At 34.5% G+C, this 24,717-nt stretch overlaps 1 protein-coding gene across 3 annotated transcripts in view; it reads right to left on the bottom strand.

Annotated features, from left to right (window-relative positions):
- The window catches only part of LOC128208003 (G-protein coupled receptor moody-like), a 213,801-nt gene extending 199,164 nt beyond the window's left edge, over window positions 1-14,637 (bottom strand). For all 3 annotated transcript variants that reach the window (XM_052911260.1, XM_052911261.1, XM_052911258.1), the window contains exon 1: window positions 14,544-14,637. The gene's annotated coding sequence lies outside the window, so the exon portion shown is untranslated. The remainder of the gene's footprint in view (window positions 1-14,543) is intronic.
- Between the last annotated feature and the right edge of the window lie 10,080 nt (window positions 14,638-24,717).

The raw sequence follows: 24,717 nt of genomic DNA, 5'->3' as shown, positions 1-24,717 counted from the left end.
AAAAAAAACTTCGTTGCCTTCGCTGTGAAATCCCATTCAAATATCAGTGTCTTTTTGAAAGTGTTCCTTGGCGGTAATTAAAAAGGCAACATTGTTCTAGATTATAAGTATCCTCCATGGCCGAGAGTGTAAGATAGGTTCATTCCGACCCGAGCGTAGGGTGTTTTGCGGAAACGAGGGTCGGGATGAACCTATCTTACACGAGCGGCTATGGTAGATGCTTTTTCTCCCACCTCAGTTTAACAAAATTTAGTTAAAATGTGTTTTTTTGCTGAAACTCTTTTGTACTTAGTGAAAATAATTGCGTACGGATATGCAATACTTCGTGGTTGTCATGGATATTCGCGCAGTGATTCAGAGTGTGTTAATGGTCTGATCGGTCTTTAAATAGTTCTAAGAAGAGTGAAACATTATTTCTTGAAAGGTGCTTCAAAACTGTGTTCTGGTGACATTTGAAGCGAGAAATAATAAACTAGCGTTCTAAATATTGCCACAAGACAAGGTTTCCATGACGCGCTACAGACGACAGTCTTCAACAAGGGAGGTAATTACAATGTGGTGACCACTACAAGAAGTTCCATACGGGCATTAAATCTTCGCCTGTGGGCAAGATAAGAATTTCTAGCATGGTTAAATTAATGGATCTACTTATCTGAGGTGGGAGAAAAAAATCTGTTTTACAACGTCAGAGACAATAGTTTTGCGTTTTGTAAGATGGTTGAAATTTAAATTTCAACCCTTTTTATTTAAAGTTCAATCAACAAAAACATCTCATTATCTTCTAAATACACAAAACGTCGACACATATCACAAATATACCGGATATTATTATATTTACAAATACTTCAAACTGACTCACGGATTGTTATGGTTTACCTCTGCAATAAGTTAATATGGAATGCATATCCGCATACGGATCATTTGTCTCAATCATTCTAAATATAAAGTATGTATCGTTTAAAATACGAAATCCTATATCTAAATAAGAACATATAGATATAAAAATAAAATCGTAGGATGTTCATAACCATAACGCTAGTTGTTCGTGTTATAGGCGAAAATAGTATGGACAACATCCTGTTGCTTTTATTGATATAGATATTTAAGGAAAATTATATGTTTGACTCTAATAGATACTTAAAAAACAAATCGCTTAGACATAAACGGGGCAGTACTAACAGAAAGAAAAAAACAACAGAAAGTTAAAATAATAGTTTTTACTTGTTGTGCATAGCTTCAAGCAGCTGTTTATCATTATTCATCAGTATCACTTAGTTATTTTGAGTAGCCTCTGAAAAGTGTTACGTTTGGCTATTTAATAATGGGACCCCAATTCTCAAATAATCTGTTGCCCAAGCGAGCTCTCTTTTTGTGTTAAGGTATGAATTGTATTTGTTATTTGCATCTTTTAAAATATAATGAAATTATTCTATCAATTTTAAAGATCATCATGAGTCAATATATTTTGTTTTATTAAGGTTAAGCAAGCAATTTGACTAAGATTATATTTAAACATATTGTTCTTAGGATATTTCATGATAAGTGAGACTGTGTTACAATGTACTGCCACTTTTAGGAGGCCGATTGACCTATTTACTGCATTATTCAAACATTTGTAGGCACATGGTCAAAATGATATTATACACTTACACCAAAATGGTTCTGAAATGGCAGCTTAAGATATAATTTTACTTTTATATACATTGTAGTTTTTCTTTAATATTTACCTATGTGTTAGTATAGAGCCAAACGATATTACGAAAAGGGTGTTTTGGTCTTATTCCATTTGAACCACCATTGGAAACTTGAATTCAAGATTGTCCATTAAAGTTCGATGCATAATGCCACAGTCAATAGGTGATAATAGCACATTTAGCAACCATTCTTGTAACAGAGAAAATTGACCAAACCTTGGGTCAGGGTGCGTATTATTTAATATTATACCATTCCTATAATTGTCTTGTTTGCCCGAAGATGGTTCCGTGTGCTAATATAGAACTAGTTTACTAGATTGATGTTAAAGAAATAAAACAAATTACTTTTCGTTAGTTTTGATTGACACGATTTACGACTTCATTTCCCATAAAAACTCTATCAATTTTCGTGACACCAATTCATCAAATTGGGCATTTTATTATTGAAAGACAATTTTCAAATCATGAAAAACATAAAACATAAACTTATTATGTTGCCTTTTCCTTATTTTACTATCGGGAATATATTCATTTATAATATTAATTTTTGAAAGCATTCTTTTCTCGCGGGTATTTTAAACGTGACGTGAAATTAAAACTTCTACAGTCATTAAACGGCCGACACGTCTAACAGCCTTTATTTTTCTAAATCGTTCAGAGCATACTAAGTGCTTGTGTTAAATATGCGCCGGCCTTTTCAGTCTTAAATGCCAGCGTATAATTTCATTACAGCTTGTAAGTGAATGATGTTTTTCTGAGATGTGTATCCATTTTAATTAATACTGGTCGATAGCAATCGAGAATGTGTCTCATTTAGCCTGACGTTTTACGGTAATTAACACTAAAAACATATAGTAATACAATGGAAACTTTTGGGTCAAGTCCAGTAGCCAAATATTTAACTATTTAAGACCCTGTTTATACGACTTTAAAACAGCACAATTAGATAACAAAAAGATGCGAATACGGTTACCGGTTTAAAACGATCAGCGAATTATGCTTTAAACGGGGACTCAAAACTAGTTGGTGGATACTTAAAGCTATTATTTAAAAAAATCTTATGCTGTCCCGATGAAGAACATCATTATGATCATTGGTAAAAAAAAATGTTGGCTTACGAGCCAGTAATGAGCTAAATCAAGAAAAACGCGTTTATTTCCATTTGTCTATGTCGATCAAAAAGGAACAACTCGATTTGTTTTTGATAGAAGAAATATTGGCCTGCCTGCCTTCATATATGTTTATCACTTGTAACATAAATTCAAAGTCATTTTTGTATACCTTGAACGGTTTTTGAGCTACGGTCAATGTGAATGTTTTGCAAGCCGACAAAACTAAGGACTTGAGAACAACTCTTCTGTTTTCGTTCGTAAAAACTAACGAAGAACACGCTAATATAATCTGACACAACGTTTCGACGAAGCCTTGAAAACATCCGAGGTATGAAGACAGCAGACTCGGTTTGGCTACATATGTTAATTTTAACCAATAATAATAATAATATTAATAATAATAATAATAATAATAATAATAGCATTATTGACGTTGATGCGAAATTCTATTTTAAAATATAATCAAGATGCCTCTTATGGTCAAATGAAATAATATATATTTGCCAGTTGCACCTCCAAAGTGTTTGAGAAGGAAGTGTTTAACAAGGATATCTGAGCATTGTTTAAATGCTTAGGCAGCACCGAGGTTGTTTGTTTTGCTCTGAACCTAAGGGCACATGGTACAAGAGTAATCCGGACTACTGGACAAGGACATCTGAGCGTTGGTAAGATGTGTTGGCAGCAGCGTAATTGTTTGGTTTTATACAGACCCTAAGTTACATAAAAACAGTGATAAAGTCCCGTCACTGACCCGCATTGGTCAGAAGTATGTGACTTAACCAGGCATGCTAGCTCAGGCGGTAAAGCACGAGGGCCATTGAATATAAGCAGTCTTATTTTATGATTATTAAAACGGCTACAATAGTCATAGAAGCTAACACTACCATTTATCAATTTTTTAAAATGCTTTTACACTTTTTTAAGAATTATGGATCATATATTGATAATATGTTATTATATTATCACGCAATTCTTGTTTTCTGAATCGTTTTGTAATATTGTAATAAATAATTTTACTTCCTTTAATAGTATTCAGCCCAGTAACCATTTCATTTATACATATCATAGTGTTGTTGTTCTTAGTGGGGTTGTTTGTTTAAATTGAACAAATGGCAACTTTGTGCTAACGATTCATTGCAATTATTCACATGAATTCATTACTTTTTAAGACAGAATGTTAACTGATACACTCGACCGCCAATACATATCACAATAAACACAACAATAAACGTCATTCCCTGAGAATCCAACTGTCATTAAACATCTTTCATAAACCAACTAAAGAAATTAATTTATAAGTAGGGTTTTCCGTTAAGTACGTAACAACCCATCCGGGTCTTATGATGGCATTGTAACGGATAGACACTATCCGCTAGCTTCAACGAGGGCTAGTCCGATAAAGTCCGATTATTTATGTCTCTTATCAAAGCAAAGCAATCGTATGAGACCTGGTTTAAATGTAGAAAAAAGCCATTTTACCTTTAATGTATTGCAAAACAATTCTCCAGTTACTAAACACACTATATGACAAATAGAACACAAGTTTTACCAATGTTCTCTTTATCTATGCTTTTATGTTACACCTGGCATGTTATAATAGGTTCATGTTGCATGATCTCAGGTCGACAAGTCTACAAAGCTATGAAGGGCGCTTTTAATTTTAAGATTGTCCTCCTGCAAGTATACCGAATGAAACTTAATAGTTCCGCCTTGCATTAAAATATTAAGTAACATTTCAGGAATGGGAGTGGTCTATTGGTATAGGTATCCGCCTCTCAATCAAGATAATGTGGGTTCAAGCCCCACCAGGGGTTCTTTCTCATGGCCTTTCATAGAGGACATAGTCCTGGTTTCTTCCCAGGAAACTGACTCGCGAGAAATTCATATCAGCTATCAGCTGTCTTGGCAATCGAGCAAACTCAATAAGTATAAACCAAACCATTAAGTATCACATTACTCGATAACGTCTTTAAATTACGTTTCGCCAGTGACATAATTAGATATGCGTTCGTATTACGAAGTACATTTTTTTTAAACTGAAATTATATGGTGCCATCCTGTTATTTATGAGTTTCTGTTAGCAATATCATCTGTTTATATCCAACCTTGTTTATAACAACCTGAAACATGCAATACAAAAACGTTTCCAACAAAAGGTCAAGGTATTTATGGTTATGCGATGATAAATCACGCCAGATGATAATCGGAGAAAGCATGTTATTTGATCGTCATTTGCAGGATTCGCCTACGATGTGCTTCGTGTTGCATCCAATTTCCCATGTAAATGTTCCCATTTAGCTCTTAGTTTCAGGAAGTATGTTTTACCTAACAGCAAATGACAGTCAATTTACGCTCAATTTTTTGTACATTTCGCAGTTCATCTTTAAAATTGAATGTCCAGAAAGGAAACTCATTATATGTACTTTATTAAATGCCATGCCTGAAATCAGAGTGAATATGCCATACTATATAAACGTTCGATAAAACATCAGCTATAATGGTTTGTATCGGAAACACCAAAACAAAGTTGTAAACAAACGTTTCCAGCAGTTAATTTAATGTCACAACGCCAATGATATTTGATAGAAGACCACTTTGAAAGATTTCAAATCAAATCCAGATATTTATGCACTCTTGCCGTAGGGTGGTATTCAATATTTAACTTAAGTCAATCTTATCGTTATACATCATTGACTTAATTCACTCTATATGTCATTTATTACCAACCAGTAATCCGATAAGCTACATAGTTCTTAGATCAAATTAAGACCAATATTAAATACCAGCCCTAGTCAAGATGTTGACAGTTTAAGAGAATATAATGAACCTATATGAAAGTGTCCAGTCTACTTTTTTGGCCTAGCGGTTTAATATAGATATTTATTGTTTCCTTTTCCAGTCAAATTTAAAATGGTTACAATCGGGACTGGGCTAAGTATGGGACACCAGACGATCTTACATGCTACATGTGTAAGAAAAAATACATGAAACGCAATAGGCATTCCGATTGTTCGTGAGAACACTGTTTTAAAACCTTTCATTCTTCTGCTGTGAACGCGGAATTGATTTAGTATTCTTACGTTAGTTTAGTAAAATTTAACTAGTCATGATCAACACAGGCCTGTAATTAGTTCTATTGTACTAAGGGTTTTTATGAGGACTAATAAATTTCTTCGTGCTTTTGTAGTTAATACTTTAGAAGCGGTCCAAGTGTGTCACTTTAGGTTTTATGTTTGTTGAAGAAAGCAAGAAATAACTACGACAGAAAGTTAAAATAAACATTATGAAATGTTCGTTAGTTAAAGGCCGGGATAATTGTATAAACGGCAGACAGTCAGAGAATTGGCAACTTCACTTGACCTCACAGAGTTGTCTGCTAGTACAGACTGCCAGTTTCAAATGTTCAAATAATTAACAAACAAATATTGCTAAAATTTGCAAGATGGTTTATTCAATGTATTATATACATACGTTGTGAATTTCATGTCTCACAAACAGTTATAAATACTACTTTCAAATATTTTATTTCATAACTGTCAAACAAATTCAAATTTCCCAACAATGTTGATTGACAGATTTTGAAAGTTCATGACCCTCTAACAGGCAACTGAATTACACTACCAATTCCTGTTTACTACATGTTTACTATCATAGTATGAGTGTGTAACTGCCATATGGTTTGAAACATCCATTATCTTGGGTGATATATACTATCAAATGGCTTAGTATAACACAATTAGTGGAAGATTTGGTCAAGGTATATAAGACTTCATTTATCTATTCTCAAATTAAAAATAATGGACAAATTCTTCTGTACCACTCTATCAGAATCATATAACACCACAAGCCATGTAAATGTTTACAATCAAAACTGCTGACCAGAACATACCTCATATACCCGATTAACCACGCCTCCTCTGCCAAATGGGCTTAATTGCTGTCCGGTAGGATAGTTGGGATCATGCGGCCCGGCCTTTAAAGAAGGCTGTTTTGAGGACCAATTTGATCAACTGAAGCGGACATTTGAAAAAGATACGGTGTGGAAGGCGGAGTCAGAAAAAACGAAAAGTCGGTCTTCTTTTTTAAACTTGCGGTGAGATTGAGGCCGCGGAACCAAGGCGAAAGGACGTTTAGTTCAGTGTGGGCAAGTCGTTTGCGCTTAGAGCTCCCGAGTTCTAACATGGTTGAGGAAGATAAAAAACATGGCAGCAGCGACCGCCAAGTTCGAACAGGACCTCTGAATAATGAGCATGATACATGTTGGCGTTTTTCAGACGAAAATCATTAAAATATGTTTGAAGCTCAGACGCTTTTGAAAATCATGTTTTGTATCAGAGTATTTCTGATTCCCTGGGTTTTGAATCATTTGGTATATTGTGAAGGAAAGTGGATTTCGATAGCTCAATCGCTTTTTTCTAATGCTGAGTGGGAAACAATCATTTCGGGAATATATTCATGATTTGTTTTGTTTTTAAAATAGTGACATCATTTACGTACAGGTTAGAAATACGTCTAAAATAATGGTTCAGAAAATAATCTACCATCGGTATAATGGTAGTTAAATTGCATTGTGATTTGTGAAGACAACCCTAATATGAACCACGATACAAGTGCATGCAGTTGTTTACCTTGATAATGTTCTCATTGTTAACAGAAACTTGGGTGAACAGTATTGTTACAGATACTTCCAGTGCATTATATGTTTGTGTAGGAATATTTATGACGTATATTTAAACGATTTGATCATGAATTATGTATTCAATCAATACATTAAAATGATAATTTGTTTTGAATTATAATTGAAACATTAAGAGCTTGATAACGAAGATCAATTCGTACAAATCGAAAATTTTGATCTGAGGTATAGGTATTTCATAAACTGTTTACGACAAGCCAGGTTTAATGGCACTATGGTGATATTGAACAGATGATCTTTGTGATGAATAGTTGTAATATAAATGCACAGTTGTCTTAAATTATAGTTTAATGAAGATATAGGATTAAACTTTTTCTTGTTATTTTTTTTAATGCCTAGAGCCAAGGCTAGAGGCCCTTGTCATATAAGGGGTGAATTACCAAGGGCTAGAGGAACTTATCTGGTATTTGGCTTAGATAGCCAGGGCTAGAGGCCCTTATGTGATATTTGGCTTAGATAGCCAGGGCAAGAGACCCTGATATGATATTTGGCTTAAATAGCCAGGGCTAGAGGCCCTTATGTGATATTTGGCTTAAATAGCCAGGGATAGAGGCCCTTATGTGATATTTTGCTTAGATAGCCAGGGATAGAGGCCCTGGTATGATATTTGGCTTAGATATCCTGGGCTAGAGACCCTTATGTGATTTTTGGCTTAGATAGCCAGGGCTAGAGGCCCATATGTAATATGTGGCTTAGATAGCCAGGGCTAGAGGCCCTTATGTGATATGTGGCTTAGATAGCCTGGGCTAGAGGCCCTTATGTGATATTTGGCTTAGATAGCCAGGGCTAGAGGCCCTTGTGTGATATGTGGCTTAGATAGCCAGGGCTAGAGGCCCATATGTGATATGTGGCTTAGATAGCCAGGGCTAGAGGCCCTTATGTGATATGTGGCTTAGATAGCCAGGGCTAGAGGCCCTTATGTGATATGTGGCTTAGATAGCCAGGGCTAGAGGCCCTTATGTGATATGTGGCTTAGATAGCCAGGGCTAGAGGCCCATATGTGATATGTGGCTTAGATAGCCAGGGCTAGAGGCCCATATGTGATATGTGGCTTAGATAGCCTGGGCTAGAGGCCCTTATGTGATATGTGGCTTAGATAGCCAGGGCTAGAGGCCCTAATGTGATATTTGGCTTAGATAGCTAGGGCTAGAGGCCCTAATGTGATATTTGGCTTAGATAGCCAGGGCTAGAGGACCTTCTGTGACATTTGGCTTCGAAAGGTAGGCCTAGAGGCCCTTTTGTGATATTTTGCATAGATTGCAGTGGATATTTGTGGCATGTGGCTTAGATAGCCAGGGAAGATTCCATATTTCATTATTTTGTTTGTTTTATTGCATGAGTTAAGTTAAGAGCAGATTGCTTGCATAAATTGTTGAGTGTATTCGGGTTTGGTATGGTTTATGCATACCAGATGGGTTTTTACATTATAGGTTTTAGTTTGCTTTGTTAGATATTTCCAAACATAATACTGTTTATATGATTGTGTATATATTTTTCAAAACGTTTATCTATTACCCTCTTTGCTTGTCTCGAATTTTTCACAACATACAAATACCATTTCCTAAACTGTTTGTGTGGTCGTGTATTTTGAAATAAGTGAATGACTGATTTACTCACGATTTAAGTGAGTAATTATTTTTTAAATCGATGGCGTAGGAAGTACAATGACGTTGTTTATCCACAATCTAAATTGTATTACGTATTTGTAAAACATTTTTTACCGTATATGTCGATGTATATTATAATTATATGGAATATTGCATGCTCGAACCAAGCTGACTATTTTTTAATTAAACAAAATGCAGTAAAACTTTCCCAAAGCATATAACATTGTTTTGCACAATAACATTGTTTTAATACTTATAATATAGATCGTGTAGAATATGAAATTTTTACTTTGTGCAAGCAAAGGAGTGTAATCATAGAAACTGCATTTTCCAAATTGGTTTAATGCTAAGCGCCAGGTTCAACTTACAAAGCATATCAACCAGGCAGTGAAATACGAACACATGTTGAAAAACAACACAAGCTCAATAACCTTTGTTCAGCCTTTTTGAGATACATTGAGCATAATTTTGGAAAAGCTACCCGCCAATGTAAATCATAAAAATGATATTATTCCACTTAAGGTGAATTCACTTAGTGTATGGTCTGAATTGACTTATATTTTTTCTTCGTAAAAGCAAGTTTCTAGTTATTGTTGTTTTTCGGTTTCGACTACCCAAAATTTACAAACCAAGTGACGCTAACCTTGGAATCAATTTGGTGTGGTATTATGATATATGGAACAAACGTCAAAGCCAAACAAGCTATCAACTATAGACACACAAGACAAATAAATCGACATAAATGCCACAAGAATATCGATTATTAATAAATGCTGGTTTTACGCATTTGTCAGCGAAGGCAGGGAGAGCATTAGGATTTTTCGAGCGTTCAGTCTCATTCTTAACCAAGCATATATGTCAGCGAAAACAGGGGCGATTCAGTGGGGATAAAACAAGTTTTCAAATGCTCAACCACATACCTATTAATTATCCATCATATTAAAAAATATAGGCCATATTGAGGACAGTATCAGCTCGTATCAAGAATACAGTGTTACTCACAAAAATAGCATTGACTTATAAGTTAGCTTTAATTACACCACCACGTATACAAACATCACCAGATTAATCCAGCCAGATAATCAGCGTTGACTCCTTCCATGTGGCGATGTAAACTATAATCGTTCTTTCAAAAACCGCCCAAAACTGATGTATTCCCTTTTGAAACATGATAAATGTAAAAATAATAATAATTTTATAAATTAAAACTGACATTTGTTTCACGGAATAAGTCGGCTTGATAATCTTATCTTTCTATTAAAACTACAAAAACAAATATTTAGATGAATCATATGTCTATCATTGTTTCTTCTATTTCTATTTCATACGTTTAATTGTGTCGATTCATTTATATTGATCTGCACTTTATTTATACTAGTGTATGAGTTATATTGCTTTGAACTAATGTAAAACGTGGAAGATTGAAATGTTAACTAGTGAGTTTCTACATTTTGCAAATAGTGGAACAAATATGTTGCTTTATTAGCGAAGTTTTAGCATACAGGGGGTCCAACGTGTTTTGTGTTTTCCGAATTTAAAGTGAGGGAATTGTGTGAAGCGAAATAAAATGGCGGTGCTGGAAGATATTTTGGTGTTTTGGGAGGATATTTTCACCTGGTAAATAAGTGTTATCACTTTTCTCGCAATATGAATACGCCTACCCGGAGGCCACACGTGTAAGCTTCTCTCAGTGTTTAAACCTATCTTTCTAGAGGCATTAACAAAAAAATTATTGAATGTATAATCTGAACTATTAGTTGTTAACAAAAGATAATTGAAAATCATCTCTTTAAACTGTGTTTTTTAGTCAAAGTAAACCTTCTTTGTATCTATTTTAGCTATTTTTCGTTGTATATATGCATATTTTTTTTTTTCGACGGTAAGTGTACTTACATGGGCACTATACGCCCGATTTTTCTATGTTTTAACACCTTTTATGTTGGGCGAGGAATTATTATGTTTTTTTTTGAAAGGATTTTAGAACAAAGTACATTCACAAACGGCATCGAACCTATTGCAAATGATTTCTCGACAGACCATCATGAAATAATTAAATTTACATGTTGCTTTTATTAATTAAGATGCACGTCTTACGGGGAATGAGATCGATTTAGCATGATATAAAATAACAGACCTTTGTTGGATTTATACGGATACTTTAGAAACGGCAATCCCAATCACATAGATGAGGAAATAATTGCAGAACGTAAGAACAAAGGGACTATAATACTTATCTTCACCTTTATACATAGTTGCAAGCAGCTGTGTACCATTATTCATCAGTATCAGCGCGTAATTGTGAATAAGCCCAGAGAAGTGTAACGTTTGGCTAATGAAATACCTGAATACCTGAGATGATATCAGAAAATATCTCAAGTCGTTTTCTTACTGAAAACTAATATTTTTTCCTAATTCAAGTATCTCACTAGGCCTTTGAATACTTAAACCTCTGTATATTAATTTCTTTTATTTTGACAAAACAACTTTCATAAAAATACTTAAATTGTGTTATGAATACTACCAAATTAAAGTTTTCATCTCAAAATTAATTTTTAATCAACTCTCTACGTTATGCAATGCTACCACCATATAGTTGCCAGGTATCAAATACTCTAACCGTTTAAATGTCTTCGCGTCACTTCGAATATTTGAATACAATTTAAATGTAACATAGCATATAGATGGCCAACAGCTGTAGGCCGTGCATTTGTTGACGAAAACATTGTTAAAAAATATTCCACTGTTGTGACCGTAGATTGATTAAGAAATATTTAATTGATTTTTGTTTTAAGATTGTTCAGCATGTATAGCATTAGCGACACAATGGTAGATTGTATGTACTTTAGTTTCATAAACAATGTTAAGCGACAGTTTCCGACTTCTTAACTTGTGTTTCTAAAATACATCCTCAATCTTAAATTGTATCCTTATTCTACGTTTATGTTTTACAACCTTCTAACGACAACGAAAATGTTATTATTACATGCACTTGTACATGTTTAAACTCATATACAAATATAATAGCACATTTGTGCTTAATAAAATTGAAATTTATTGAATTTGTTTAATTTTAGAAACGGGTTTAACAACGTTCGGTAGTCGTGTTTAACGACACAAGGATCCATGCATCCCCTGAACTGCTTAAAAACTACAGTAAAAACTATTTGCTTCAATCATAGTTGAAGTTGCTGTTCTCCATCACTTTTTGTTCTTTCTGCTATACTCCAATGGGACCAAAGATAATTGTGTCGATTCATTTCATTTAATTGCCATTTATTAATACTTAATGCAATGTACTGCCTTAAAACTATGTCAATCCTTAACGAAAAATATGGGTATGTAAAATTCTGGGTTTTCCTACTTATTGTAAATAGTAACATACTCTCCAATCGGCTACAAACAGCATGCTAGATTACCGAACTCAAAATCATGAAACGTTCTTTTTAATCGAAACGTAAATCCTATCAGTTCCATCAGTGACTGAGCAAAATAAGTAACACACGTTTCAGTTCAAATTGTAGTGTTCGAAATTATATTTTGTCCAGTTGGATGGCAGTGTTTTACAAATATGCCTTATTTAGTGGATTTTTTGTGAATCAGCAATCGGGCTTTATTTATTTTACTCAGGTAAATCGGTAGACTTAAACAGAGGCGGGGTCAGGTGAAAGAGGTGATCACAAACACCAAACCAGGTAAGGAGTTATTGGTAAACGTTAACCAAATAAATGAGACAAGTGTCTGCAACGCTTCGGGCCGCTTCAGATACTCGATCACGTTGTATAGAGTAAGACATGCAAACCCTTTTAATTGACTCTGCAAGTGTGTGGTTTCTGTGAGCATGATATAATAGTCGTGCAACTTTTGGTGTTGGTCTTGATTCTCATTTTTAAAATCCATAACATTGACAATAAGAAGATAAACAGCGATTTTAAAGAATCAAACTTCGTATTAAAATACAACAATTTAAATGTTCCTGTTACAGCCATTTCTAAACAATTTAGAGACATTCAGGAAGCTTGGTCCTTTAGAAACACAGAATGCATCCACAGCAAAATAGCAGTCTTGTTTGTATTAGCATTTATGGAAAGTGACTGTCAATCATTTTATAAGAAATCCTAAAAGAAAACAAACAATTTACTGTCCGATTATGATCATCCAATAGAAAGGCTCTTAGAATAAAGTGCATTCACAAAAATATCTCCATCTTGTTGCCAATGATTTCCCAACAGACAATAATTTCTTTGCAAAACCCTTTTATATTATTCTGCATTCTGCAAATATGTCGCTTCTGCTTAGAACAAGTATTAATCATGTAGCATATCGTTTTGAATGGAGTTGCTTCATAGCCTTTAGGCAATAACATAAGACCAATTTATAAAGAATGGTGCTTACATAAATATGGAATATCTATGTTTGGAAGAGATAATAATCTCCTAGCTTATGGTTTTGTCTTAAAGTTCTCAAAATTCTTATAGCAGCAACTGTGCCCACAAATATACATCAGCAAAAGAGGATAAATTTATCAAGCTCAACAACTGTAAAAACATAAATGGATTTAAACACGACACGAATAGAAAACAAATTGTCATTAATTTGATAACCATTACAACAACTATACTAGTAATACATAGTTTATGATTATTAATATTTTGTCAAATTTATGACAAAAGGGTAGACAAAAATATGTCATATTACACGAGACCCCATCAAGCAACAGTTGTTGTTGTTGTTGTTGTTGTTGTTGTTGTTTTTGTTTTTTTGCTATCAATTCCCATAGTTGTTGTTGTTGTAGTGTTTGGTTGTTCTTTTTATAGATTTAAAGTCAACACATATGTTAATAAAATAAGGACATACTGTTCAGACACTTACGAACTGAATACATCAGTAATGGATGTAAGAGGCTTTTGCGGTAAGATCACTTAAACCACTTCATTCTCGGACATTCCTGCACAATAGTTTTTAATAGTGTCAGTATTTTCTTTAAATGCAGCAGTCTTCCTGATAACAATTAAACCCGAGGCAGTAATTAAGAACATGCTCAGGTCTGAGTCCTGGCCCTGATTTCTCAAATCTTCCTAAGCTTAATAGACAATATACAATCGAAAGGCATTGATTGGGATCCTTGCTAAATTATTTTACTATTTAAATATTATATTTACATATATTTTTGATAAATGAAATGGAAGAAAGATATATATTTTAGTCTGAGTCTCAACTCAGATTTGAGACTGTTCCGTATCGTGGCCTCATGTTCACTAGCGTCGTGAGTCTAGTTTGACTCAGATTAAGAAAAAGAAGTTTTAAATGTTATATAAAATTGAATATGATTATATGTGTAAAAATTGGCAAAACAGTAGTTGCAACATATATTTGCTGGTTGAAATTTAATTTTGAACCGTTTTTAATTCGAGTTTTAATCAACAAAAAAACTTACATTCAGTATCGTCTGTGTCTTAATCCACAATACGTCGACACAAATCACAAATATACCGGATATTATTATATTTGCAAATACTTCAAATCACTTACTGTGATTGTTATGGTTTACTTTTGAAGTTAATAAATATGGAGTACATAGCCGGCTACATAACGCATCATTTGTGTCAAGCATTTTAAATATAAAGCCTGTATCGTTTATAAAATCACACTGGCCTAGCTTACTTAAATTTAAGAATGTATTATCCTGTCAAAATGTTAAGGTTATTAACAATGTTGCTAGATTTATTTCCGATGCAATGAAATTTCGAGAGGAAAAACTCCAATTTTTGGCTGCTTCTTAATTTTACTTAAATAATAATAATAGTAATGTCAAAAATATTGATTATAATTATAGTTATTATGAAAATGACAGAAATGACAATAATTAATCATGATATAGTTTGTATAACTCGTTAATTACTTAGTATATTGATTATTTCAATTGTCAATATATATAAATTTCCATATGCATTTTATATTATATTTGTAATATTTGTTCATGTACGTTTGTGTCTTGGCCATATCGATATTTATGCAATGTGTAAATGGCCAAAGGCAAGATGCCGATTTGCCAATAAAAACTTGTAACTTGCAACGCGTAAGCCTATATCTATTATAAAGCATATGATGTTTATAACCATTACACTACTTTTGAAGCTGACACTTGTGGATGTTCTTATTTCAGTTAAATAAAGTATGGACAACATCCTGTTGCTTTGATTTATAAATATGCATACCTAAAATGAAAAGCATATGCTTGACTTTAATAGATACTTAAAATAACAAATCGCTTAGACAAAAACGGGGAAGTACTTACAGAAAGAAAAAAAAAACAGGAAATTAAAATAATCGTTTTTTGTTGTGCATAGATGTAAGCAGCTGTATACAATTATTCATTAGAACCAGTTCGTTTTTTCGAATACTTTCTGATAAGTGTTACGTTTGGCTATAGTCAGGCTCCAATTTCTTTTGGGGGGGGTTTCTGGTATGAATTGTGTTAAATCCTCCTTTTATAAAATAAAAAAAGGTTTTCATGCGACCGGTCCATTTTTTTGTATCTCAAAGAAACGAGGACCATGCCATAAACGTTTTCTTGTTAACCTGCCTTGCGAAAAACAGAGCAAAACCATGGTGCATGATGTCTGTGACAACTCGAAAAGAGTTGAACGGATTTACAAAAAAAATGCATGGGTATTTACTGTTAACATACACTTTGATGGGTGAATAATGTTGTAAGACGTTCGACACACATGTTTCAGCTGTACGTCTGTACGTGTTTGATTTAAATATATGAGCATGATACAAAATAGTTCACCTTTTAAAACTAACAACGATACGATTGAAGGTTGATGTTGATAACCCAAACGAAGGTCTGAACAATTACAATTATCTCAGTGAATTTTGCCTGATAATAGCACATTTACCAACCATTCCTGTTAATAGACGAAACTGATCGAACTTTGGGTCAGAGTGCGTATTATTTAATATCATACCATTCCTATGATCGTCTTCTTTGCCCGAAGATGGTTATAAAACTAGGTAACTAGATTGATGTTAAAGAAATAATCGTTCGTTAATTTGGATTGATATGATTTACGACTTCATTTCCAAACAAAAGTATATCAATTTTCGTGAAACAAATTCATCAAAGTGGACATTTTATTATTGAAAGACAATTTTAAATCATGAAAAACATATATAACATAAAACTTATTATGTTGCCTTTTCCTTATTTTACTATCGGGAATATATTCATTTATAATATTAATTTTTGAAAGCGTTTTTTTCTCGCGGGTATTTTAAACGTGGCGTCAAATTAAAACTTTTCTTCTTCTACAGTCATTAAATGTCCGAGACGTCTGACAGCCTTTGTTTTCGTAATCCTTCAGAGCATACTTAAAGTGCTTGTGTCATATATGCGCCGGCTTTTTCGGTCTTAAATGTCAACGTATAATTTCTTTACAGCTTGTAAGTGAATGATGTATTTTTCTGACGTGTGTATCCATTTAAACTAGCACTGGCCGATAGCAATCGGGACTTTGTATCATTTAGCCTGACGTTTTACGGTAATTAACACTAAAAACATATAGTAATACAATAAGAACTTTTGAGTCAAGTCCAGTAGTCAAATATTTAACTATTTAAGACCCTGTTTATACGACTTTAAAACAGCATAATTAGATAACACATGCATGTGAACAAAAAAACTACTTTCAGTTACCGGTTTGGGACTATCAGCGAAATATGACTTTAAACCGGAACTCAAAACCAGTTTGTGGAGACTTAAAACTTCAGGGACTTTTATCATAAAAACAAATATAATGCTGTCCCATTGAAGAACATCATGTAGTTTATTGGTGAAAACAATTTATTTAGGCTTACGAGCCAGTAGTAAGCTAAAACAAGACAACAGCGTGTTTTTCCATTTGTCTATGTTGATCAAGAGGAACAACTCGATTTGTTTTTGAAACCCGAAATATTGGCCGTCCTTCTTATATTTATATCACTTGTAACATAACTACAAAGTGTCATTTGTATGCCTTGAACGGTTTTTGAGCTACGGTCAATGTTGCAAGACGATACAACTAAGGACATGACAACAACTCTTCTGTTTCGTTCGTACAAAACTAAGAAAGAACACGCTGATATATTCTGGCACAACGATTTTACGAAGCCTTAAAATATCCGAGGTATGAAGTCAGCAGACTCGGTTTGGCTGAATCTGTTCATTTTCACCAATACTGATAACATTATTGACGTTTATGCGATTTTCTATGTTAAAGTATAATTGAGACTCCTCTAATAGTCAAAAGAAATGATATATATTTGCCAACTGCACAACCGAAGTTCTTGACAATGATGTGTTTGACAAGGATATCTGAGCATTGATAATATGCTTAGGCAGCAGCGAGGTTGTTTGTTTTGTTCAGAACATTAGGGCACATTGGTACAAAAGTGATACGGACTGTTGGACAAGGACATCTGAGCGCTGGTAAGATGTACTGGCAGCAGCGGGGTTGTTGTTGTTTTTAATACAGACCTCAAGGTATGTAAAACCGTGACTGACAGTCACGTTACTGACCCGCTTAGTTCCGTTAAGTAACCGATGCGGGTTTTAAAATGGCATTGTAACGTATTCACATTATCCGTTAGCTTAGAAGTGTGCCAGACCTATAAATTGTTTATGCCTATAATAAAAGCAAAGCCATTTTACGAGGAGACCTGGTTAAAAAGAGGGAAAAGATAACAAAAAATGAGGTTGTGGGTTCGAGCCGAACCAGGTGATAGTAGTCTAGTGGTATTGGTGTCTGCCTCTCGCCCAAGAGGATAAGGGTTCGAGCTCCTCCCGGGTACTTTCTGATGGCCCCTGCTGGTTTCCGCCCAGGAAATGGACTCGAGAATGTCTTATATCAGCTTTCATCTGTCTATACAATCGAGCAAAAATAAAATCAGTATAAACCAAAACATTAAGCATCACATTGTTCGACTATGTCTTTACATTATGTTTTGCCAGTGACGCTATTAGATGTGCGTTCGTTTTTCGAAGAATGTTTTCTAAAAATTGAAACAAATTTATGCCATCCAGTAAATGATGAGATTCTGTAGGCAATATCATCCGTGTATATCCAACCTTGTTTATAACAACATGAGACATGCAATTCAAAACAATCCAACAAAAATCAAGGTAGTCATAGTTATGCGATAATAAATCATGCCAGATGATCATCGGAACAATCATGTCATTTGATCGTCATTTGCAGGATTTGCCTCCGGTGTGCTTCGTGTTGAATCCAGTTTTCCATGTAACTGTTTCCCATTTAACTTTTAATTTCAGGAAGTGTGTTTCACCTAACTGCAAATGACAGTCGATTTACGCTCAATTTTGGGACATTTTGCAGTTCACCATTATAATAGAATTTCCAAAAAAGGAATATAATGATATGTTCTTTAATAAATGTCATATCTGGAATCAAAGTGAATTTGCCTTACCATATAAACGTTCTTATATCAGCAATAGTGATTGTTTTCAAAAGCTCAAATACATTGGTGAAAACAAACGTTTTCGGCAGCAAATTTAAGATTAAATCACCAACACTTCCAGGTTAAGATAATAATTAAAAGAATATCTATATAAAAGTCTCCGGGCTTGAATAAACTTCATAGCACTAGTACCTACGTTCGTGGCCTAGCAGTTGAGTTGTTTCCTTTGGAAGTCAAATTTAAAATGGTTATCATCGGGATTTGGGCTTAGTTGGATGAAACAATTGGTCAATTTAAAAGAGGCCCACTAGACGATGTAACATGTTACGTGTGTAAGGGATACAATGTGGAAAGCTATAGGCCGTTCGTTTGTTGGTAAGAACATTGTTTTAAACCTTTCGTTGTTCTGCTGTGAACGTTGAATTGATTTAGAAATCTTACGTAAGTTTGGTAAAATAAAATAATCCACGTTTCGACACATACAGGCTTGTTATTTGTTCTATTGTACTAAAGTTTTTGACGGGGATTACTAACTCGTAGTTTTTGTATTATGTGAAGAAAGAAGGAAATAATAATTACAGAAAGTGAAGAAAACAATTTAAATTGTTCATTAGTTAAAGTGGGTTATAATGATGCCGAATTTGATCAACTGAAGCGGAAATTTGAAACAGATACGGAGTGGCGGAGTCAGCAAGAAAAAAGTCCTCTCCTTTTCGAAGCTTCCGGTGAGATTGAGGACGTGAGACAAAGGTGGAAGGACGTTTCGTTCAGCGAGGGCCAGTTGTTTGCTTAAAGTGCAGCGTTGAAGGGCACTTCGCCAGCGGATGCTTCACAGACTTCCCGAGTTCCAAGAGGAGCACCAAGACCAGTGGCAGCAGCAACCGCTTTCGAGCAAGACGTCTGAATAGTGAATATGATAAATATTGGCGTTTTTCAGACAAAAACTATTAAAATCAGTTTGAATCACAGACGCGTTTGAAAAATTATGTTGTTATATCAGAGTATCTAATTCCTAGGGTTTTGAATCATTTGGCATATTGTAAAGGAAAGGGGATTTTGATAGCTCCTTGTTGGACATCTAGTCTTTTTACTAATGCTGATTGGTAAACAATCATTTCGGGAATATATTTATGATTATTTTGTTTTCAGCACACCAGAGCACGAATTGCTCAAGGTGAGCTATTGTAATCGGTCTTTGTCCGGCGTCTGTCCGTCAGTCCGTCTGTCCGTCCGTCAACAATTGCTTAAAAAACTTCTCCTCTGAAACTACCTGGCCAAATTCAATTCACAGGAAACTTTCTTGGGTGACCATCTGCAAAAATACAACAAGGGGTCACGATTGATCAACAACAACAACAAAAAATGGCCGACTTCCTGTTTTGCTTTAAAAAACATCTTCTCTGAAACTACCTGTACAAATTCAATGAAACTTTAAAAAAAGCTTCCTTGGGTGACCCTCTACATAAATAAAACAAGGTGTCATGATTGATCAACAACAACAACAAAAGCAACAACAACGAAATGGCCAATTTACTATTTTGCTTTAAAAAACATCTCCTCTAAAACTACCAGTCCAAATTCAATTAAACTTTACAAAAAGCTTCCTTGGGTGACCCTCTACAAATATACAACAAGGGGTCATGATGATCAACATTATCAACAACAACAACAACAACAACAACAAAATGGCCAAAATGTTAAAATCTGATAGTTATGTAAAGTTTACTCTTGAAACAAGGGCAGCAAGTCTTGCTATATGGTCTCCCTTTTTGTTGGAGATTCCTCTACTTTTTTTAGTACCAAGAGAATAGATTTAAATTTTATTAAGCCTTCAACATAGTCACTTTTAAAGTAATTATTGTTCTTTTTTTATTTTCATAGATTGAAATTATTATTATACACTTTATTCTTTAGAAGAAATTTCAGTTTTACTTAATAATACATTTAATAATCAGACTTTTCCATTGAACTTCATGTAGATTTTTCTAAGCTACAATCTTATCTTTTGTGTGGATAGTGAATAAGCCTTAATGTGTTTCAAGAAAAAATGGTTTTGAACATGTGAAGGAAGGTGATGTTGTCCTAGATGGAAAAAGCAATGATATTAGTGGAAGGTGCTGAATGTGTTCTGATATTTGATTTTTAGACCTTAAGGCAGTTTGTTAATTTTATTGGATGGTGCACTATTTGTTGTTTGTGTATCTATACTAAAAGTTCTTTCAGTGTGCAAGCAATTTAACATAGTTTTGTCAGTGTGCAGGCAATTGAACGAAGTCCTGTGTGTGTGCAGGCAATTGAACAAAGTCCAGTCAGTGTGCAGGCACTTGAAAAAAGTCCTGTCAGTGTGCAGGTATCGGTACCAAGTGCTGTCAGTATGCAGTCAATTATCAAGTCCTGTCAGTGTGCAGGCAACCGAAGAAAGTCCTGTCAGTGTACAGGTATGAGAATCAAATTATGTCAGTGTGCAGTCAATTATCAAGTCCTGTCAGTGTGCAGGCAACTGAACAAAATCCTGTCAGTGTGCAGTAATTCCCAAGTCCTGTTAGTGTGCAGGCAACTGTGACAAGTCCTGTCAGTTATTATCCAGGCAACATGTTTGACCAGTATGTTTTTCAATATTCTTTTAAAACAAATATCAAGCTATATTGATTACAAAGATCGAACTCTTTTACTCAGGTGAGCGATTTCGGGCCATTATAACCCTCTTGTTAAAAGTAGTAACAACATCTATGTACAAGGTAGGAATACGTCTACAATATCTGTTAAGATCTACTAGCGATATCATGGTAGTAAACTTGAATTGTGGTGTGAAAAAAACAACTCTTATATGTAACACGAAAGAGGTGCATGCATTTGTTTCCCTTGGTAATAGTTCGCATTGTGTAAAGACACTTGTGTGAATAAACAGATATTTCCATTGTATTGTAAGTTTGCGTTGTGAAATGTTTAAAAAGCATATTTAAAAGATTTTATCATGAATTGTGTGTTAATTCAATGCATTAAAATGTTAATTTGTTACCTGTTTTTAATTTTAATTAAAAACTTAAGAGCTAGTTAAAGCAAATCAATTCGTACAAATCGCAAATTTTGATTATAGTTATAGGACTTTTTGAAATGATTCATTCACATTTGTTTAAGAATTATGACAACATTTATATTAGTGATATCTTATGTTCTATATCACCACGCAATTCTTGTTTTCTGGATCGTTCTGTCTTATGGTAATGAATAACTTATATTTTTACCTTCGGTATTACTAGTTAGCCATTTTATTGACACATATCAGTGCTGATGGTTTTGGTGTGTATGTTATATTTAACTTTAGCAAATGGCAACTTTATACCAACGATTCATTGAAATTAATCACATGAATTCATTACTTTTTAACACAAAATGTTAAAGGATACACAATACCACCATGACATGCCAATAAACACAACAATAAACGTCATTCCGAGGGTATCTGTCGTTAAACATATTTCATTAACCACCGAAAGAACTTAAGTTATAAGTAGTTTTTTCCGTTAAGTAACCGATGTGGGTTTTAAAATGGCATTGTAACGGACTGACACTACCCGCTAGCTTAAAAGTGTGCCAGACCGATGCATTGTTTATGCCTCTAATCAAAGCAAAGACATCTTATGAGACCTTATTTAAAAGAGGGAAAAGAAACATAAAAATGAGGTTGTGGGTTCGAGCCGAACCAGGGTGATTGTGGTCTAGTGGTATAGGTGTCCGCCTCTCACTCAAGACGATGTGGGTACGAGCCCCATCAGGGGTACTTTCTCATGGCCTCTCATAAAGGACATAGTATTGGTTTCTTCCTGGGAAACGGAATCGAGAGTGATTCATAGCGTTCAGCTGTCTATACAATCGAGCAAAAATAAATAAGTATAAACCAAAACATTAAGAATCTCATTGCTCGACTGCGTCTTAAAATTACGTTTCGCCAGTGACGTTATTAGATGTGCGTTCGTATTTCGAAGAACTTTTTCTACAAACTGAAACAAATTGGTGCCATCCAGTAATTTATGAGTTTCTGTAGGCAATATCATCTGTTTATATCCAACCTTGTTTATAACAACCTGAAACATGCAATTCAAAAATGTATCCAACGAAACGTCAAGGTAATCATGGTTATGCGATAATAAAACGCTAGATGATAATCGGAACCATCATGTCATTTGATCGTCATTTGCGAATTTGCCTCCGATGTGCTTCGTGTTGAATCCAATTTTCATTGTCAATGTTCCCGATTTAGCTCTTGGTTTCAGGAATTGTGTTTTACCTTATTGCAAATGACTGTCGATTTACGCTCTATGTTTGGTGCAATTCGCAGTTCATCATTGTAATTGAATATCCAGAAAAGAAACTCATTATATGTACTTTAATACATGCAATATTTGGAATCCAGCGTAAATATGCCTTACTATATAAACGTTCTTATATCAGCAATAATGTTATTAATAACAACAAAACAAACGTTTCTGGCAGTAAGTTTAAGATAACAACACCAACGTTATCTGACAGAAGACCACTATGAAACATCTTAAATCAAATAATTCTAGGTATCTGTCGAAAGTTGTCCTGGGCTGGTATTCAATATTGGTCCTAACTGGATCTAAGAACGATGTAGCTAATCGGATTACTTGTTATTAATAACTGACCAATAGAGTGAATGAAGTCAATGATGTATGACCATAAGATTTACTTAAGTTGTATATTGAATACCACCCCTGGTCAAGAAGCTCCCCATATAAGATAATATTATAATGTCCTATATGAGTGGCATGACTTGAATAAACTTTGCAGTACAAGTGGAAACTTTATTGGCCTAGCGGTTATATACAGATATTTGTTGTTATCTTTGCTAGTCTAATTTAAAATGGTTACCAATGGGATCGGGCTAAGTGTGATGGAACAATGGATCAATTTAAAGGAGGCCCACTTGACGGTATACATGCTGTGTAGGGGAAACTACATTGAAAGGTAAAGGCTGTGCGTTTGTTGGTAAGAGCATTGTTTTTAAACATTCCGTTCTTCTGCTATGAACGTGGAATCGATTTAGTATTCTTAAGTAAGTTTAGTACAATTGAACAGGTCACGTTTCGATAAATACATGTTTGTTATTATTTTTATTGTACTAAGGGTTTTTTATGGGAATTGAAGAATTTCCTCGTGATTTTTAGTAAATACTTTAGAACCGTTCCTAGTTCGTCACTCTAGGTTTTGTATTTGGTGAAGAAAGAAAGAAGTAATAACGACAGAAAGTGAAAAAAACCTTTTGAAATGTTTGTTAGTTAAAGAAGGTTATTTGGATGACGAATTTGAAGCGGACAATTGGAACAGATACGGTGTAGAAGGCAGCGTCAGCAAGGAAAAAGTCCTCTCTTTTTCGAAGCTTCCAGGGAGATCGAGGCCGTGGGACCAAGGTGGAAGGACGTTTCGTTCAGCGTGGGCCAGCTGTTTGCTTTAAGTGCAGTGCTGAAGGGCATTTCAACAGCAGATGCGTCACACACAAATACTAGGGGAAATATTCATTGATCTTTACCTTCCATTTGGTGTTAGTTGCACCCCTTTTTATAACCAGGTTTTATTCATATGATCGTATAAAATGCTGCCATAGTTGGAACAATATCTAGTCGATTTTATTTTCGCTGCGGCTCATGAGACAAACGAGTGTGATATATTGCTCAAAACTGTTTATACAGAATGCACCGAACTTGGAGTCCCTATAAGTAAAGAGAAAGGTGTAGAGCACACTACTGTGCTACTGTTCTTTTGCCTCAATATTGACTCGCGCCAAATGATCATACGGATCTTCGTCCAAACTATTCGCTCGGGTTGAAAATGAATTATTTTGTGTGTGTTTTCTTTCAAAATATGGATATCGTAAGGAGTGCATGAATATATTAGAATGAGGTTGTTTGTTTGTGTGAATCTAATGACATTTGTCCCATCATGAAAAGGTTATGTGTGAGAACGAAAACGTTCAGTTTTTAACCGATATTTCGGTCAGCGCTGGGGTTGTGGGTGCCTTATATACAGCAAATGAGCCTTTCTTTCAATGGCGTCAACATTGGAATAAATATTTTCTGAAGGATAATACTTTTCTTGAAATACACCCAGTTGTTCAGCTATATGTTTGT

Source organism: Mya arenaria, chromosome 11 (assembly GCF_026914265.1).
Source record: "Mya arenaria isolate MELC-2E11 chromosome 11, ASM2691426v1".
In the NCBI taxonomy this organism is placed as follows: domain Eukaryota; kingdom Metazoa; phylum Mollusca; class Bivalvia; order Myida; family Myidae; genus Mya; species Mya arenaria.
This window is presented reverse-complemented; position numbering and strand designations above follow the sequence as displayed.